Genomic DNA, 19,683 nt, shown 5'->3' with positions numbered 1-19,683 from the left:
GTTTCATCGCATTTCTCACACCCAGAGACCCCTTGTCTTTCTATATCTTTAATTCCTATTTAACCTTCTAAATAAGCCTCATCTGTCCTTCTTTTGTACTAGTAAGACTTTTGTCTGAGTTGCTTTTGATTCCTGGACTGTTGCAATGCCTTGTAATAATCCACTTGCATCCATGCTAGCCCAGCACTAGTCCTTTCTCAGCACAGCCAAGATGAATTGATCTTTTCTAAATACACAAGTCTGATTGTGTTCTTATTGAATTTAGGATGAAGACACAGAACCTTAATGTGACCATATTGATTTTTTTAAAAACTCATTTTGTACCAATCATGTTTGCCTAACCATACGACTTCTTGTTGTGTTTCCTTCTGTCTAGAAAGCTTTTTCTTCCCTGTCTGTCTGGAAAAATCTTACAGATTCTTGGGGTTTCTGCTTAAGGATAATTTTGGAAAGTTTTATTTAGTCTCCCTTTTTTTTTTTTTCTTTTTTTGGTACCGGGGGAGGTATCCCCTGAAGTTAAAGTCATTAGTCTGTCCTTGAACACATTTAGTAATAGCTAACTTATCTAGCTTTCAAAAGTTTGGTTAGTTTTTAAGACATTTAGGTGGTTAGAAAGTTTCATTTCCACTGAAATTTCTCCTTTAAACTTTTATCTACTGATCCAGTGCTTTCCAAAGCCAGCGTAATTTCCATTTTCATTATAAAGTCTTCTGAGTGTTCTCTATTTTAAATATCCTTATATCCTTCAGTCTTTTTGGAGAGGGTGTGCTGGGAAGATTAAGTTTGGGGGCTATATTAGTTTTCTAGAACTGTGGTAACAGATTACCACAAACTTACTGATTTAAAACAAAATAAATTTATTGTCTTGCAGAGTTAGAGACCAGATATCCAGAATCAAGGTGTCTGCAGGGCTCTAGAGGAGAATCTGTTCTTTGCCTCTTCCAGCTTTTGGTAGCATTCTTTGACTTGTGGCCACATCACTCCAGTGTCTACCTCCATGGTCATATTGTCTACTGTTTAATCTCCATTTGGGTCATTCTTATATGGATACTTGTCATTGGATTTAGGACACACCCACATAATTCAAGGTAATATTTTCTCAAGATCCTTAATTTAGTTATGTCTTCAAAGACCTTTTTCCCAAATAAGATAACATTCACAAATTCCAGTGATTAGGACATGAACATATCTTTTTTGGTAGCTACCTTTATTATTATTATTAGTTAGCTTTTTGTTGCTAGGACAAAATACCTGACACATACAACTTAAGAGAGGAAGGGTTTATTGTCATTCACAATTTCAGAGGTTTCAATCTATGATTGGCTGGCTCTGAAGCAGAAACATCATGGAAGGAGCATGCAGAAGAAAGCTACTAACCTCATGGTGGCCAGAAGGGAGAGAGTGAGGGAAGAGCCATAGAGGAAGGGGCCTGGAAGCAAATATTTCCCAAGGTCATGCTCCTGTGTCCTAGATTCTAGAAATGTACTTTACTAATCTAGGCATCTCTCAGTCCAGTCTAATTGATGATCAAGATTAACCATCACACAACCTTTCAACCCACTGCTTGCTCTGGGATTAAATCCTGATACTGACCCCTACTAGTTCTGCAGCCATAGGCATGTTACCTAACCTTTCTGAGCCCCAATTTTAAGACATAGATAATAATGCCTTTATCATTGATTTGTGAAGATATAAAGAAAATTCATGTGAAATTCTTAACACATGGTAGCTACTTCATCAAGTGTTGCTTTAGTCATATCAAACTACCCTGATAGCACAGTTTTGTACTGTGTCAGCATCCCTGGTTAGCATGTGTGGCCTAGAACCTATCATAAGTCATAGGAGTAGTATAATAAATTATGTAGTAAATTCTACAATATCTTGGATTTTTCTCTGTTCTAGACACCAGTTAGCCAACTATGATGTAGCCCAAGTTTAAATTTAGGATTATCTGTAACTATATCATAAAATCAGCTCAGCAAGCTTAGAATTGCTTAAAATCCCCAAATCTTTCATAGATGATTAGGACTACAGAGTGCCAAAGAATGTATATATCAGGAAAAGAGAAACATATTAATATTTTAGTATATGTGCTGCCGAAGCGAGCACTATATTAATATTTTAATACTAAATTTATTGAGATATCATGAGATTAATACAAGTTACCTTTGGCCTCTACAATTACAAGAGGTACTCACAGTGGTGATCATTAGCTTCCAGACATTTATTAGTAGGGAACTGCTGAAGTGCGTATACACTTTTTTGCCAGACTGTATATTGTGTTGTTATGTATTTAGATAGGAGTGCACTTTGACACAGGTTACAAGTGTTACATTATTAAGACATAGTACCTGGTGGCTAAGTTAAAACATGCTGAATTTAGTGTTGCTGTGTGGTTTAAGGAAACTTACCTATTGTTTTGCTTCAGAGAATATTTCTTAAAGCAAATGCTGTGATAAATATAAAAAGGAAAAGAACTACCAGTGAAGGAGTAACTATCAGCTATGTTGGGCAGATAGATGGTATCACTAATCAATGGCTGATCACTTCCAGGCTGATGGACAGCTTTCTCTTGACGTTTCTATCAGGTATAAGACGTGTGTCCATTGCTAATGTGATAAATGTGCATCCAATGATTTATGTATCTACTCATATTTTTTGGAATGAGACAGAATACTAGAGAAATGAGTAGTGTGGAAATTGTATCTTTTTTTTGTTTTTTTGGTACCGGGGATCGAACTTGGGACCTTGTGCTTTCGAGGCAGGTGCCAGAACCAGTGAGCTAAATTCCCATGCCCTGGAAATAGTATCTTTTAAAATATCTAATTTTGAAGGCTGGGGTAGCCTAGTGGTGCCACCGCCTTCCTCAAAAGCACAAAGTCCTGAGTTCAGTCCCTGGTACCAAAAAAAAAAAAATCTAATTTTGAATAGGTATTGCATACACATTGTTAAAAAGTCAAACAGTATAAAAAGGAATACAGTGCAAAATGAGTTTCTCTCCCCCAGTTTCACAAATGATATGGTAACATATATGCATAAAGTACTTTAAAAAAAAAAGACATTTTGTATCCTAATCCTTAAGACCAGTGTAGGATTTAAAGTTTTTTGCCCTATTGTTGAAAGACAGGGAACCACATTCTGTAGGTTTTCGTTACTAATTTGATTGTGTGGGATGCATTCTCAAGAGAATTGTATATGATGATTTTGTCATTTGTGAAAGAATTTTCCTTAAAGGGTGATTCAGTTTATACCAGAGAAACAAAACCTATCTTAATTCAGGTCACTTACTTAGAAAAGGAGTAAAGAAAAAACCTATCAGTTCAAATTGGTTTAACACATTATCTTGGTACTGCTCAGCCCCTTTTCATGCTTGCTAGTGAATTACTTGTTTTGATTGTATTGATAGTGAGATAAAATAATTTCAGGTAGTACTGGTCCAATTTAGGAAGACCTGGACTGTCCAAAAATAGAAGGGCTTTGGCATTCATCACATTCTACCGTGGGTTATTATTTGTAGTTGTTATTCTATAAACCAGTGGTTCTTCTCAGAAACCTTCTATTTAAAAAATTGAGGACTTCAAAGAGCATGATGTGCTAAATGCATTTTGCATAATGAGATGATGTGTTAGTTACTTTTCTCTCTTTGCTAAGACAAAATACCCAACACCCAAAGTTAAAGGGGAAAAGGTTTATTTGGTTTACAGTTTGTAGAAGTTTCAGTCCATAATTGCCTAGGTCCAAGGCAGGGATGGCAAACAGGCATTGCAGAGGAGAAATAACATGGCATGCACAGTGTCTTTCTGCTCCTTTTATCTTATTCAGACTACCAGGATTGGGGCGGTGCCAAACTAATCACTCAGGGCTAGTGGTTTAGTAATCATCCACCCTTAATCCTACCATCACACACTCTAGATTAGCTACCTTGGAAAAAGACTGCATGAGGCTTTGAGGGGACATCTAGACAAAGCCACAACAGATGGGCATGAAGTCTTTGGGGGGGTCATGGGTAAAATGTTATGGTTTAGATCTAAAATGACTCCCAAAATTTGTGTGGAATGTGATTGGATCATGGGAGAATTATACTCATCAGTGGATTTATCCACTGATGAATGTTCATAGCTCAATGTGCTATGGAGATAGAGCCAGGTTGGAAGAGGTTGGAAGAGATGGATCACTCACTGGGTGTGTGACCTAGAAGGGTAAATCTCCTAGCTTCTGCCTTCTCTCTGTGCTTCCTGGCTTACTGAGTGAGCATCTTTTCCTCTTTTACGCCCCCTCTGCCATCCTGTTTCTGCCTTGGAGCCAGCCAACTATGGTCTGAAACAGTGAGCCAAAATAAACTTTTCCTCCTTTAAGTTGTGGGTGTTGGGTATTTTGTCCCAAAGACAAGAAAGTGACTCAGACACCCAGGTTGGGCTCAAACTTGTAATCCTCTTGCCTCAGCCTCTCAGAGTACTGGGACTACAGGTGTGTGCCACCACACCAGCAGGGTTAGAGTTACAACTTTTGATATTTACAATATTAATATCAAAACTGAGAAATTTAAAAGTTTATTCATTATAAATAACAATAATTAAAAACAAAGATATTTCTATTAAAATAACTATTTTCCCCAAACCTAATTTTGGGAAGACTGGTGGTATTATTTTTTTAAGTAAATTTTATTTTATTTTATCTCATTCTCCCTCAATCCCCCTCCCCTCCCTATGTTCAAAAGCTTTGTTTCCATTTTTCCTTCTATTTTCACTTTTTTTCTTGTCCCTTTCTCCCTCCAACCTCTCTTGTTCCCCTTCCCATTTGAACACTTTCTTCCCATTTCCAAACATCCATTATACATCTCAGTCCTTATTTTCACATTCAGTTTCTCATACCAGAGAAACAATGTGATATTTTAACATGTGTGTCCAGTTTATTTCACTTAATCAAATGAAACTCAAGGTCCATCCATTTTCCTATAAATGTCTGAGGCTCATCCTTCTTTATGGCAGACTAGTACTTCATTGTATATGTACTGCCGAAGCAAGCACAAGTACTTCATTGTATAAAAAAACACATCTTCTTTATCCACTTGTCAGTTAATGGCCATTTGGGCTGTTTCCAAGATTTAGCTATTACAAATTGTGCTGCTATAGACATGGGTGTGCATATATTGCTGTGGTATGATGTTTTAAATTCTTTCGGTAAGACATCAAGAAGAGGTATAGCTGGGTCAAATGGAACCTCTAGTTTTAGTTTTTTGAGAATCGCCACACTGATTTCCACAGAATACTGGTGTCACTTATTGTTGGATTTTTCTTTTTCTTTTGGTGGTACTGAAGATTAATCCCAGGGCCTCATACATACACTAGGCAAGCTCTCTACCACCGAGCTATTCCTTGAGCTCTTTCTTATTGATTGATTGATTGATTGATTGATTGATTGGGTTTTTTTGAGGCAGGTCTCTCCCTTTGTAGTTCAGGCTGGCCCTGAACTCACTATGTATCCTAGGCTGGCCTCAAACTCACAGTGATCCTCTGGCCTCAGCCTCCCTTTGAGTGCTGAGATTACAGACGTGTGCCACCATGCCTGGTCTTAATTATTATTTTGGGACAAAGTCTCTTTAAATTGCTCAGGCTGTCCTTGAACTGGTGATCCTCCTACCTCAGTCTTCCCAGCAGCTGGCATTACAAGTGTGCTGCACAGTGCTCTGCTGTTTTACAGTTTTTGCAAATCTCTAATGCCTGGCTTGAGAGGAGATAGCTGGATTCTTTTCTGTGTTATTGTACTGAACCTGCTGCAGAATGTTGATTTGGTTAAAGTCTAAGAGGAAGATCTGGTCTCATACTAAAAATGTAGTTGGAAGAAAAGAGTATTTTAAGAGCTTTTAGATAATTGTGCCTATTAGTCCTTGATATTAAATCAAAACCCAGCAGCAGTAGTTTCTTAAAGGTGGGTTGTAATATGGAATATGAACCGTAACAGTATTCTATTGTGTTAAAATTTATTGCTTTGACATGTACTTTTTTTTTTTTTTTTTTTTTAAAGATAGGGCCTTATGCTGTAGTTCAGGCTGGTCTTGAACTCATTATGTAGCCCAGGCTGGCCTTGAACTTGTGGCAATCTTCCTGCTTCAGCATCCTGAGTGCTGGGCCTACAGGTGTGCACCATCATGCCCAGTTTTGAGAACATGTCTGTCAAATACTCAAGTCTGAATAACCATATAGTTTGTCAGTCATTCTTTCAAGTAAAAATGATATTCCTTGTGAAAAGAAGTGGCTAATTTAGCTTGACTCAGAGCTTGGTGGGTAGGCTTTTGCCATCACCATCATATTTCCCAGTGTGACAGAAAGCTTTGTGCATAATTTCTTTTTCTTTCTTTTATTTTTTTGTAGCGGGTGGGGATTGAACTCAGAACCTTGCACTTGCATGGCAGGTGTGGCATCACTGAGCTAAATCCCTGGCCCAGCAAACACATTCTTAAATAAACTAGGCTGTCCCCTGCTGGCTTTTTTAATGGGAGCACATGATGGTGAAGAATATAATGGTTGCTAGTGCAGTGTAATGCTGTTACCTTAAATTGTACCATTAGTAGTTTTACTTCAATTGCTTTTGCATCCTAAGTATAAATGTAAACACAGTCGAAAAAAGGCAGATAGTTTCTAAGTTATTGTCAACGTAGCCTCAGCCTCACTGATCCCTTGAAAGTCTGAGAAACCCCCAGCTTCCCATGGTTCACTTTAAGGACTGCTGCTGATAATTCTTCTTCAGTTCCTGATCCAGAACTTTACAGAGTGATGGTGCTTACAATGTATTTATTTAATGAATACGATATACTGACATTTAAATAGGATAAAAGTTGGTGAGTAAAATTATGTAGGCAATCTCACACTCACCCAGGCAGTCTTGATCAGGCAGCTTTTCCACAGACACTGTGAGAAAAGAATGAACAAATATAATGTAGATGATGTATCTTGTGATGAAAAAAAGAACTAAATATGAGGTGATAGTACCTACAAGGCTAACACTGAGCCTTGCTGTGTTTCTATTAATGAATCCTGTGCTTTTTGTCTTTACATTTCTGATGGTCTAAGAGCTGATCCTCAAGTAGGAAGAATCTAACCTGAAAAGCAAATGTCAGTTTAAATTTCAGTAGGCCACTGCTATGCTTGATCTAGGAAAGTCTTTTCAAAAAGGACTACAGGTGTAATGTGAACAAATCATTTTCATTTTCCATATTGAGTTAAGAAAGGCATTTTGATTTCTAATCATAGATTGGGCAGTGACCTCCATTCTCTTCTCTTCCTCCTCCTCATCTTCTTCCTCCTCCTTTTCTGTTATTTGGAAGATGGTTCAGGGAAGCTTTTGCCACAGCACACTATAACTTTCTGACTTGATAAATTAATGATAAATTAATTTAATGATAAATTAAAACCATGTGATAACCAGGAACATAACACTGACATTCTTTAAAAAATAATTTTTACTAAAAGTAAATAATTTTTCTTAGAGTAAAATTCCTCTGAGACATTCCTAATGTAGTAATTTGTGGCATTTTTAAGAATAATGAATAAAAATCTTGTTTTCATACAAGCTGTAGAACAGTCTTCGTGTAGGTAGTTTTATTTTTCACTTAAAAAAAAAAATATGGGCCAGGGATTTAGCTCAGTGGTTCCACCGCCTGCCTTGAAAGCTCAAGGACCCAAGTTCAATCCCCGGTACCAAAAACAAAAAAAATTTTTTTTTTACCTCTGCCTGCCTCGCAAGTGCAAGGTCCTGAGTTTGATCCCTGGTAACCAAAAAAAAATTTTTTTTTTTTTTTAGATCTTGGTAGAAGTTTGTTTTTGTTTTTTGTTTTTTTGTTTGTTTTGTTTCTTTTTTGTGTGAGAGAGGACAGGATCTTAGTAAGTAGTTCAGGTGGCTTTGAACTTATTATGTAGGCCAGGCTGGCCTAGAACTTGTGGCAGTCTTCCTGAATCAGCCTCCTGAGTGCTGGGATATCACGGGTGTGTGCCACCACACCTGGCAGTAGGAGTTTTAAGTAATTTTCTTATTCAACGAAATTTGTCCTCTGAAACAATCTCATATAGTTAAGGACACACTTCCTTTCTTCTTTTCTTTCCCTTTTTTTTGCAAGGAATAGAGAGGGAATAGAGCATGCCAGTCTGTTCTCCTTTTAGGGAGGAACTCTCCATTCACCTCACTACATGTTGATAATCCCAAAGTCCTTTAAGTGTTACATAATCCTCCTTATTTTGTTTTCAGGTAATTTGTTTGTTACAGTCTATTTTTGGTTAGGAGAGTAAAACTGAAGGTGGAAATGGGAAGGAATAGTACTATATCTAAAGCATCTAGGTGTAACCATCCCCATCTCTGCTTATTAAAAATGTTTGTTCTGCTGTAGGAAAATGGATGGCTTTTAAGACCATAATATTAAGTGAACTAAGTCAGTCACAAAAGGTTAAGAATCACATGGTTTTTCTTAGAGATCCAAAATATAAAAAATTAAAAGAGCAAAATAAAAGAGCCATGTTAAGAAATAGGGAAATAGTCTCTGTAGAGATGGGAAGGGCATCTGGGGAAGGGGCGCAGGGGAGTAAAAGTAATCAAGGTGTGATATGTATATGTATCAAACAACCAAGCTGAGTATAATCACTGTGTATTACAAACATATACTATTAAAAAATAAAAACTTTGGGGCTGGGGATTTAGCTCAGTGGTTCCGCTGCCTGCCGCCCAAGTGCAAGGTCCAGAGAGTTCGATCCCTGGTACCAAAATAAGATATAAAAAATAAATAAATAAATAAATAAAAACTTTTATCTCAAAAAAGGTCATAAGAGCTGGGCATGGTGCCGCACACCTGTGATCCCGGCACTCAGGGCTGAGGGAGGAGGGTTACTGTGAATTTGAGGCCAGCGTGGGCTACATAGTGAGCTCAAGGCCAGCCTGAATTATATAGCAAGATCCTGTCTGAACAAACAAACAAACAGGTCATCAGGGACCTGCATTAAGGCATTTCTAACAAAACCTTATATTTTTTATTTCATGTTGAAAGTTTCTAAGGAGACTTTTTCAGACCTCTTTACCTTTTGTCCTTGGAGCTCATTGATTTGGATCACAATGCAGTGGTAAAGTTGAGTAGGACAAGGATTACCTGGACTTTGGTCATTATACTCTAGTAAACACTGCAAGAAGAAACACTGGGTACCAGAGTTTTGTTCTCTATGTGAGAAGCGCCACTGCTTCTTGTTCTAGCGACCACATCCAGGCTAGAAACCATTTGAAATCACCAACCTGGAAAATATTAGTCAGAAATTAATCATATTTTTATAACATCCTTAAAAGATTACATACCATTTAAACTGACCAGAGTAAAAATTCTGTTGTAAGTGGAAATGTATAATAAGGTCATAGTCAAAATTATATGTTAAATTTACTGGACAGATTAACTTTGAGCTCCATGTATAAGCCACAGGTTGGAATACTTGATACACATATTTTGTTTTGTTTTTAGATTTTTTTTGAGACAAAATTTTGCAATGTAACAGCCCAGGAGATCCTTGAACTCTTACTCCTCCTGCCTCAACCTCCCAGAGTGCTGGGATTATAGGCGTGTGCCACCATGACGGGGGATCAAACTCAGGACCTTATGCTTGAGAGGCAGGCCGCAGAACCACTGAGCTAAATCCCTGGGCCAAGATACTTTGTATCATACAGATTTCTCATGCTTATAAATATACATATGAATGCCTTTTTTCAGAACCCCTGCTTTAAATTTTCCAAAGAATTTTCTCATTATAAAAGATAGATACATCTCTGGCTTCTTCAATACCATATCCTATGTAAATAGTTTGACGAGATTAGGGTTAGGTCTTGCTAGTTTGGTATGACTCCAGTAATTGCTGCTTTTAAGAATTTTTGAAATATTTCAGGCATAAAGAAGGATATAGAACAACATAATAAATACCATAGAACCTACTATCTAGCTTAGAAAATATCATTGATATTACTGCAGAAGCTTACCAGGCACCCCTCTCTTACCCTTGTCCTCTTCTTTTCCTGCTGTGACCATTATTCTGAATTTGTTAGGTCCCTAATTTAAAACTCTGAAATATGAAATGCCCCCAAATCTGAATTTTTTTGAATACCAACATGACAGCACAAGTGAAAAATTTCACACCTGACCTCATGTGATAAATCACAGTGAAAATATGGGCATACTAAAAATACTGTATAAAATTCTCTTCAGGCAATAAGGTGATATGAAACAAATGCATTTCATGGTAGATTCCTGAGATATATTTGTATACACATAAGATATCTCTAAAGTACTCCAATATCCAAATCTAAATCCAGAATATTTATGGTCCCAAGCAATTGGAATAAGTGATATTAAACTTGTATTTATTATTTCTCTGAATCCTTCCCTCTATGTGTATGTATCCATAGAGAAACATTGTTTTTAAATTTTGTATGAGAAACTAAAATTTATTGATACATGTAGTAATAGTATAATAATTTTAAATGCTGTGTAATATTTCATACAGTGAGAATGTGAAAGTTATATGTCTGGGTTTGTTTGTTTCGGTACTGGAAGTCAAACTCACGGCCTTGCACTTGCCAGGCAGGCACAGCACCGCTGAGCTACATCCCCCGCTGGTATTTGGTATCCCCCGTGTACCAAGCCCCCCACCCCACCCCCGGCCCCATACTGGGGATCGAACTCAGGACCTTCCAGTTGTGAGGCAGGTGCAGTGCCACTGAGCTAAATCCCTGGCCCTAGGTTTTTTGTTTTTTTTTAAAATGGTAAGAGAATCTTTTTTTTTTTTTTTTTGGTGCCGGGGATTGAACTCGAGTCCTTGGGCTTCCGCAGCAGGCATCGAAACCACTGAGCTAAATCCCCAGCAAGAGAATCTTAAAAGTAGGAAGATGGTAAAAATTTGTCATCCAGAAATACGAGTTAATATTTTCATATTTCCCTTTGCTTCTCTGTTTCCCACTTAATGTGTCTATATTTTTTGGTAACTTTTAATATAAAAAGGATCCTGTTTTAAAAATTACAAAAATTTCAAAACATCCACATGAAGACTGTAATCCCATTTTAGTTGAGTCTTAGTTGAAAAAATAAAGAAAATAAATGAGTACTACATATGAGATACACATACTTAATTCACTGGTTTTTGGGTTTTCTTTTGGAGGGAGGTGGGTAGTTCAGGCTGGCCTCGGACTCTCAGCAATCCTCCTGCCTCAACCTCCTGAGTGCTGGGATTACAGGCATGTACTACCATGCCTGCTGAATTTACTGTTTTTACCAAATATTGATGGTGTATTTCTTAGTATGGAAACACTACAAGTGGCATCTGGTAAGGGTTAGGGCATATTGTTTAGCATGGGTTTTTTGGGGGTTTTTTGCATGTTAAATTATATTAAGAGATTTTTTAGGAACATTTATCAGACAGTTAATGTCTTTAAACATTAAGTACTATTTTGGTTTTAACCATTTTTAATGGAAAAAATAAAAAAGCCTACAATGAATATTTCTGTGCTGTATAAACCAGAATACTATGTACTGCTTATAATTTTTCCTCTTAGTGACTTGATGTCTCTGGAAAGCACTGATTCCTGGCCTGTACTGGGACTTGTTTCAGCACTTGTTAGTTAGTTTTCTATCAGCAAACCATGCCACTGCGAGGAGGGAGCAGGAGCATAAGGCAGAGTCCAAGGCACCAGTGGCAAGGAGTGGGAACGTACTGGGCCGGCCTTGTCTCTTCACCTACACTATGTAGAGCTGAGGCACCCTACTGATCTTAGCCTCTTCCCACCAGCACTCATCCTTCACGTTCGGACATGTTCAGCATTGCATAGTTATGAACTCTATAAACTGTGCTTTTAAAATGTTATTTATATTTATATCAAATTGTATTATATGTAAACCATAACACTATATAGGTATTAAAGTATTCAACATTATATAACTATGGGCTATGATGATTTAGACTAGAAGAGCTCTTTACTGTGACTGAAAGCCCTGTACACACCTTTATCATGATTTCTTTTTTTTTTTTTTTTGGTACCGGGGATCGAACTTGGGACCTTGTGCTTGCGCGGAGGGCGCCAGAACCACTGAGCTAAATCTCCAGCCTTGTCATGATTTCTTATGGCAACATTTAAAAAAACTTTTTTGACTCTTTCTTTCTATCTGTCTTTCTTTCCTTCTGTCTTTCTTTCTCTCTCTCTCTCTTTCTTTCTTCAGGGTCTTGCTCTGTAGTTTAGGCTGACCTTGAACTCACAACAATCTTCCTGCCTCAGCCTCCAAAGTGCTGGCATTACAGGTGTGCGGCACTATGCCCAGCAATACTTTTTTTTTAGAGCAACTTTAGGTTTATAGAAAATTGAGTGGAAAGTAGAGTTTGCATGTATTCCTCCACCCCAAGTTTCTCTTATTAGCATCTTTCTTTAGTGTGGTAAAGTTAAAATTGATGAGCCAATATTAACTAAAGTCCATAGTTTTTGTTAGAATTCTATCCTTCTTCAGTGGTTCCGCTGCCTGCCTCGCAAGCGCAAGGTCCTGAGTTTGATCCCTGGCACCCCCCCAAAAAAAGAATTCTACCCTTCTTGTCTGTGGGTTTTGAAAAATATTTAAAGATATATCCTCTGGTATCATACAGAATGGTTTCACTACCCTAAAAAATCTCCTGTGCTCCCTCCTTCCCTCTCTTCTCGAAAACCCTGCCAACTGCTGATCTTGCTACTGCCTCCACAGTTTTGCCTTTTCCAAATATTATACAGTTTGATTCATATATATATATGTAGGCTTTTTGAATTGGCTTCTTTCACTTAGTAATATGCCTTTAAGATTCTTTTATGTCTTTTCATGACTTGGTAATTTCTTTTCAGTGAGAGTATTCCACTGTATGGCTGTACTGTAGTTTACCCATTGATATACTGAAAGTTGTATTGGTTATTTCCAGGTTTTAGCAATTATGAATAAAGCTGCTCTGAATATTTGTGTGTTTGTTTTCGTGTGCATATAAGTTTTCAGCTCATTTAGGGAAATACCAAGGAGTGCAATTGCTGGATTACATTTGGTTTTGTAAAAAACTTCCCAACTGCCTTCTAGAGTAGCTGATATTTTTAGGTTGTTCATGCTTTTTAAAAATCACATACCTCAGGTATGTCAGATGATGTCCTTACACACATTAGGTTTGTAGGGCTGCTTTCCCTTACTTAAATAATAGCAGTAGGTTGAACTTTGATTATTCTTGCCTGCTTTACCTTTTATTCATCTTTTTTTTCTTTCTTCCGTATTGCTCATACTCTCTTTACTGTTTCTTCTGCTTTGGGATGGGAAGTCAATCAGAGGACTACACTTGTTAGAATAGTGCACAAATTTAAAGACAAAGAGGAAACTCAAGTCCTGTCCCAGTTTCTCTTGGTCATTGTGGATATGGTTGAGATTGCAGCATGAGTGTAACACATAGTTGGATTATTAGTTTCACTATATAATCCTCTAAGAGATAGAAATAGTGGAGTAGTATGTTAATAAAGCCTATTTCTCGGGCTGGGGATTTAGCTTAGTGGTTCTGCCACCTGCCTCAAAAGTGGAAGGACCCGAGTTTGATCCCCAGTACCAAAAATAAATAAATAAATAAATAAATAAATAAAGCCTACTTCCCTTTATCATTTGTTGACAATAGGGAAACTATAGAAAATGTTTTAAGACTAAAAGCAGAGGTTTTTTTAGGTTTTTTTTTTTAATTTTTCTCTAGGAAAAGTTACCAAAAAAAGATTCAGTTTCTACTGGTACAGTTCTCAGAGAAGATCAAACTTTTACTTACAGCTATTTTTTACACTGTTATGTAATTCTGTTTTGCGTGCATTTGTGCTTATTCCTAACTGCAGCAGAACTGTGTATCAATAGATTGTTCTGTCTGATAGGGGAAGGGCAAGGGCTGCATCCCATCTTATCTGCTGTAAGTATCCAGATGACTCGAGGCAGTCTCTGTTATACGACTGGTACCCTCAGGGTCCAGAGTCTCCTGGGGTGGAATCTTCCCCCCCCACCACCACCTTTGTGCATGCTAGTTGGAGCCAGACTGCATCCAAGACCCACATATCCAGTGCCCCCCAGTGGTTGTTTGGGCTTTGTAAAGAACTGCTTCCTGACAGCCTGCTCTGTCTTCATAGTCCTATTAGAAAAAAATGAAATTTGACCAGAATTCCTCCCTACTTGTTTTTCTTTTCTCTTTCTTTCTTTCAGTACCAAGGATTGAACTCAGGACCTTGTGCTTATCAGGCAAGCATGGTGCCACTGAGCTAAATCCCCGGTCCTATTTTTGTTTTTTGAGATAGGGTCTTGCTATGTAGTTCAAGATGGCCTAGAACTCACTGTGTACCCCAGGATGGCTTCAAATTATGGCGTTTGTCCTGCCTCAGCCTCCCAAGTGCTGGGATTATAGGCATGCACCGTCACGCCTGGCCTATATTTTTCTACAGTGGGTTATTTATTTATTTATTTTGTACTGGGGATCAAACTCGGGACCTTGCACTTGCAAGGCAGGTGCTGGAACCACTGAGCTAAATCCCTGGCCCTACAGTGGGTTTTTTTAAAGAACAAAAGTCAGAATGATCATTTCTATTAAAATTTGTCTTGTTATAAACTGCTTATTATAATAAGTAATTCAAGTTTTTATGGAATTTGACTTTACTGACCAAGGGCTGACTTCACTATCCCAGGCATCTGAGGTTTTTTTGTTTGTTTGTTTGTTTTGCTTTGTTTTTTGTACCAGGGATGGAACTCGGACCTTGTGCCTGCAAGGCCGGTGGGTGGAACCACTGAGCTAAATCTCCCACCTTTGTTTGTTTTGTTTTTGATACAAGGTCTCCATATGTAGCCCAGGCTGGCCTGAACTTGGAATCCTCTTGCCCTAGCCTCTTGATTGCTTGAATTACAGCCATCTAGGTTTCTGTCTACTTGATCAACATGTCACAGACCAACTCTTTGCTACCGCTTTTTCTTCAACTTGTTTTTCTCAGTGACTGATTCAGTTGATTCCAGCCATTACTTTCTTTTTTTTTTTTTTTCAGTACCTAGGATCAAACTCCAGGACCTTGTACTTGCCAGACAGATGCAGTGCCACTGAACTACATCCTTGGCCCTTCGTGTTTAATTATACATTAATTTTTTGTGTTTTTTACATTATAAATTTTAATTATGCAGTATTCTTTTGGTATTTTGGTGCTGATTCATCTGTGCTTTCAGTTTTCTCTAAACCTTTTGTATGCATATGAAAAGCTCCACAGATCCCTGGTACCATGTTTATAATGCCTAGTATTTAAACTTATCCAAGGTTAGTCAGTAAGACAAAGACCTTAGCCAGAGGCTAATCTCTGGGCTTCAGTTTTCCAACTGGACAGAAATACTTGGATCAATTAGTTTCTGTTTGTGTTTTGTGGCCTTCTAAGGCTCCACAGAGGTACTGCAGGGGTGAGGAGGAGACAAGGCAAGTGCTCCCCACAGTCCTTGTTCCTCCAGCGTTCCTCTGTGGTATTCTGAGGTTCCACAGGAGAAGATAGTGTTTTAAAGAAAAAGAAAAAAAAGAGGCCCCCAGAGGACAGTGGACAGCTTTGATGTTCAATTTGTATCTGTGATTCCCTGAGTTTGGAAGCAGATTTTTCACTGGCTGAAGAGAAGGGCTTGTCATGCTATTTGCCATTTCTTTCCCAAACCTGGCAATAGCCACCATTATGAAAGCAGTTACATACTTACTATTTTAAAGGGAGAAGGATATCTATAAAACAGGAAAAGTCTCTTCATAATCCATAATTCCATTCTGCGCAGACAAAAACCATTCTTAACAGTTTCAGTGTATCATTCTAGATTATTTTTTTGCCCATATCCATACTTAAAAAAACGAGACCACACTGATTCTAGGAGATTTTATAATCTATTTTCCAATCAATACACATAAGTCCACTTTATCCTTTAAAACTTCTACAGTATTCCTCTAATGATTTGCCAGGACTACACTCAGAGGTAATAATCTGTCTTGCACAATACACAGTCTGTTCTAAAGCATGACCCTGACTTTGTTTCTACATTCCTACTGGCACACTGATTGTGTTTTTCAGTAGTTTTCTCTTGGTGCAGTTGTAATATATATTGGTTTTTCTTGTTGCTTCCCTTTCCTTTGGTTTTTTACTACACACCAGCACTGCAGTATTACAGCAGTCAAGCTACAGGTGCAGACATCTTTTTCTTTTAGGCAATAGCCCTAATTTAACGTCCTCTTTAATAGTTACAAATCTTTTCTTAAGGACAAAATCTTGGCAGCGAGCATTATACTTGACACTTTTATCCAGCATATGACTGCTGGTGAGAAAGGCAGTTGACTTGTTTTGACCCAAGTAAGCTTAGTCCTAAGAGACTAGGAGGTGGATGATGAGAAGCTTTTGGTGGGTTGACAGCCAGCTGCAGGATGCCCATTGTGGCCAGGACCAAGTGGCTGCTGATAAATGTATATGGGCAAATTACATTTGATAGCCTCTTTTTCCCCTTCTGTTTTTGAGAATTTTATCAAAGATCACATTGAGAAAATGTTAGAAAAATATTTTTTATTCTTATAGGAAAATCATCATCTTCTCTCCCTTGCACAGTGCTCTACATTTTTTAGAATACTCAAATCAGATGCAATGTTTAGTAATCATGTAATGTATATTTCACACATATATTTTGGAGAGAATATAGTGTAAATGTTACATAGACAATTCTGATTTCTTTAGAGACCTAGGGTAACATATTAGAAACCTATATACCCTTTTAAGTTTAGGGATATCTTTTATCGATTAAATAAATTCTAAAATGGATATTTTATTCTTAGTTTTAGGTGAAGCTGTTTTACTTTTATATTCAAACACTTTCAAAATTTCATTCTTTTCAGTCTTGAAATGTATGCTTTTATTTTCCACTAACTTCCTATCTTTGTCTAGAATTCCAGTATGACTTTTCTTTCTTATTGCTGTGCCTGTGATTTTTTTTTTTTTTTTTTGGTACCAGGAATCGAACTCAGGTCTTTGCGCTTGCGAGGCAAGAGGCAGAACCACTAAGCCAAATCCCTGGCCCCGTGCCTGTGATTTTTATTATATGCTATCCTAAATTTAATTTTGCAATTCAAGAAATTTTAATGAATTACTCATAAAGTAAATAAATATGGAGATTTTAATTTTTGAAGGGCTACAGCTCAAATTTAGATGCTTGACATTTTTTAGAGTGTTTATGGCTAAGAACCACTTTTATTTAGAAATCTTTGTTTTGTTATTGTTTACATAACTAGGTACTATTAATCTTTCTTTCTTTTCTTTTTTTTTTTTTTTTTTGAGAGAGGGTCTCACTATGTAGTACAGGAGGCTGGCCTTGAACTCACTATGTATCCCAGGCTGGTGTCCAACTCATAGTGATTCTCCTGGCTCAGCCTCCTGAGTGCTGGGATCACAGGCGTGCACCACCATGCCCAACCCTATTTATCTTTGTTTTAAAATATATTTCATGAATTTAAGTGGTTATTGTGAGCCTGAAACAGTTCTAGGTGATGGAGATAAAGCAATGGATAAAACAGGGAAAAATCCTTGTTCTCACAAGCTTACTTGCTAGTTGGGTGAGAAAGAAGATATATAAATATTATACCAGATGTGATGAGCACTGTAGGGAAAATGATGTCATCTTGAGATTGTTTCCATACTGTTCAGAAGATTAAGCCTCAAAAATACTCAAGCTGTAGGTGGAAACCTAGGCTGGCTGAACAATGAATTTTTTGACTGAGTATTGGTTACTGATTGATGTGTAATTTGAATGGATTTCCATATTATCTTTTCTCTTCATATTGCTGCCAGTTTCACAATTGTTTCTCTAACTCTTAGCATAGTTCCATGTATTTTTACACAAAGTAATATCTTCCACAGTCCTTTATGGTTAAACATTTTCACATTTCATTTTTTGATTTTTAAAAATTTTTTGGTACTGGAGATCGAACTCGGGTCCTTGCATTTGTGAGGCAGGCGGCAGAACCACTGAGCTAAATCCCCAGCCCCACATTTCATTTTTTAAAAATTACTATAGCATAATAGTCAAAGTTGAACCATATCAAATTGCTGATGTTCTGGATGTATAAAAGGTAATTTCATACTATTTAGTCTAATACTGGGCTATGCCATGTTTTAAAAATAAAATGTGAAAATATCTTAAACTGTGAAGTACTACCTATATTGCCAGTATTTAAAATTCTATTTCTGTCACTCTGTTTTTTCTAGAACAATGAATTATTTAACCTCACTTTGCCTCATTTCATCATATATCAGTAAGGATAATAATAATACCTCATAGAATTGCAAAGATTACATGAGATTGTATGTGGAAAAGTACCTAACACATAGTAAGGGCTCAGTAAATGTTGTTGTGGTGTTACTATCACTACCCTAAGGCGGTAGTATTGTGTTTCTGTGTTTTACATAAGAAACAGACACTGCTAGAGATTTTATGAATTTTCCCAAGCCTATACTACTAGAAATCAAAAGCAGGCACTACAGACTCCAAGTTCTGACATTTTTCTGCTTTCCACTACAAGCTCTGTCTTGAAGGAAGAGAAGAAGATTCCCTCCCTCTCCTCCCTAGTACTAAATATTGAATCTAGATCCTTCACACTGAGCTACATCCACAACCTTTAAAGAAAAATGTCTTTTTAAATTTTGAGATAGAATCTCCCTAAATCAGTAAATTGTCCAGCCTAGGTGTGATTCTTCTGCCTCAGTCTCCCAGAGTGAAATTATAGGCATGCACCACCACGGCCAACCATACCACATTCTTGATTTTTTTTTTTTTTTTTTGGTACCAGGAATCAAACTCAGAACCTTGTGCTTTTGAGGCAGGCATGGTAGGGGCTGGGGATTTAGCTCAGTGGTCCTGCTCCCTGCCTCGACGCAGGCGTGGTGCTACTGAACTAAATCCCTGCCCCACATTCTTGATTCTTTCCAGCATAGTTGGAGAGCAAGTTTCACATGTATAATTACCTTGTTTTTGTTTACTGTCTGACATCAATAAGGAAAAATGTTTGACAGAAATGGTAAATAGACACAATACATAATAGTTACTTAGTATTATTGTGTTAGAAAAAGGTAACAATGATATTTCTGTAACTGATTAGTCAAGAAATTAATGATCCTAGATAATGAATGTTGACCTCATCCTTTCTAAAAATGTAGGTGAAATTTTTAATTACATTCTTCAAAAAAGGAACAAAAATAAAATTTCTTTAAAAGCAATTTTAAAAAGCTACCAGTGCTCGTCTTAGTCACATTTCCACTTAGAAATCTAGTAGGCATCCCAGCTGTTCCTCTGACATTTATTCCTGTCTTAGAAAATGACTCCCATTCTTCAGTTTCTTAGATCAAAAACTTTTAGTCATTTTTTGTTTTGTTTTGAGACTGAGTCTTGCTATGTAGCCCAGGCTGGCCTTGAATTCATGGCATACTCCTGCCTAAGAGTGTTGGGATTATAGGTGTGCACCACCATGCCCACCATTTAGTCATTCTGGACTCCTTTTCACCCTGCTTTTCGTCCAAATCATCAGGAAATCTTGGCAGTTTCACTGTCAAAGCATGCAAAATCTATCTACTTCTCATCACCTTCACTGCTGCTCCCTGTCTCAAACCACA

At 37.4% G+C, this 19,683-nt stretch overlaps 1 protein-coding gene across 10 annotated transcripts in view; it reads left to right on the top strand.

The window, feature by feature from the left end:
* The window catches only part of Nrf1 (nuclear respiratory factor 1), a 152,714-nt gene that overhangs the window by 24,764 nt on the left and 108,267 nt on the right, over positions 1–19,683 (top strand). For 2 of the 10 annotated variants that reach the window (XM_087204544.1, XM_087204540.1), the window contains exon 1: positions 48–1,088. The exons of 5 other annotated variants lie outside the window; for them this stretch is intronic. The gene's annotated coding sequence lies outside the window, so the exon portion shown is untranslated. Of the gene's footprint in view, positions 1–47; positions 2,589–19,683 lie in introns of those variants that run through there. 3 more of the 10 variants (XM_087204543.1, XM_087204538.1, XM_087204539.1) reach the window with 2 other exon arrangements.

This window comes from Heterocephalus glaber, unplaced genomic scaffold, assembly GCF_053883595.1.
Source record: "Heterocephalus glaber isolate CG9 unplaced genomic scaffold, H.glaber_assembly_v1.0 deba00000546, whole genome shotgun sequence".
Classification (NCBI taxonomy): Eukaryota; Metazoa; Chordata; class Mammalia; order Rodentia; family Bathyergidae; genus Heterocephalus; species Heterocephalus glaber.
The sequence above is the reverse complement of the archived record's forward strand: the minus strand, read 5'-3'. Positions and strand labels throughout refer to the sequence as shown.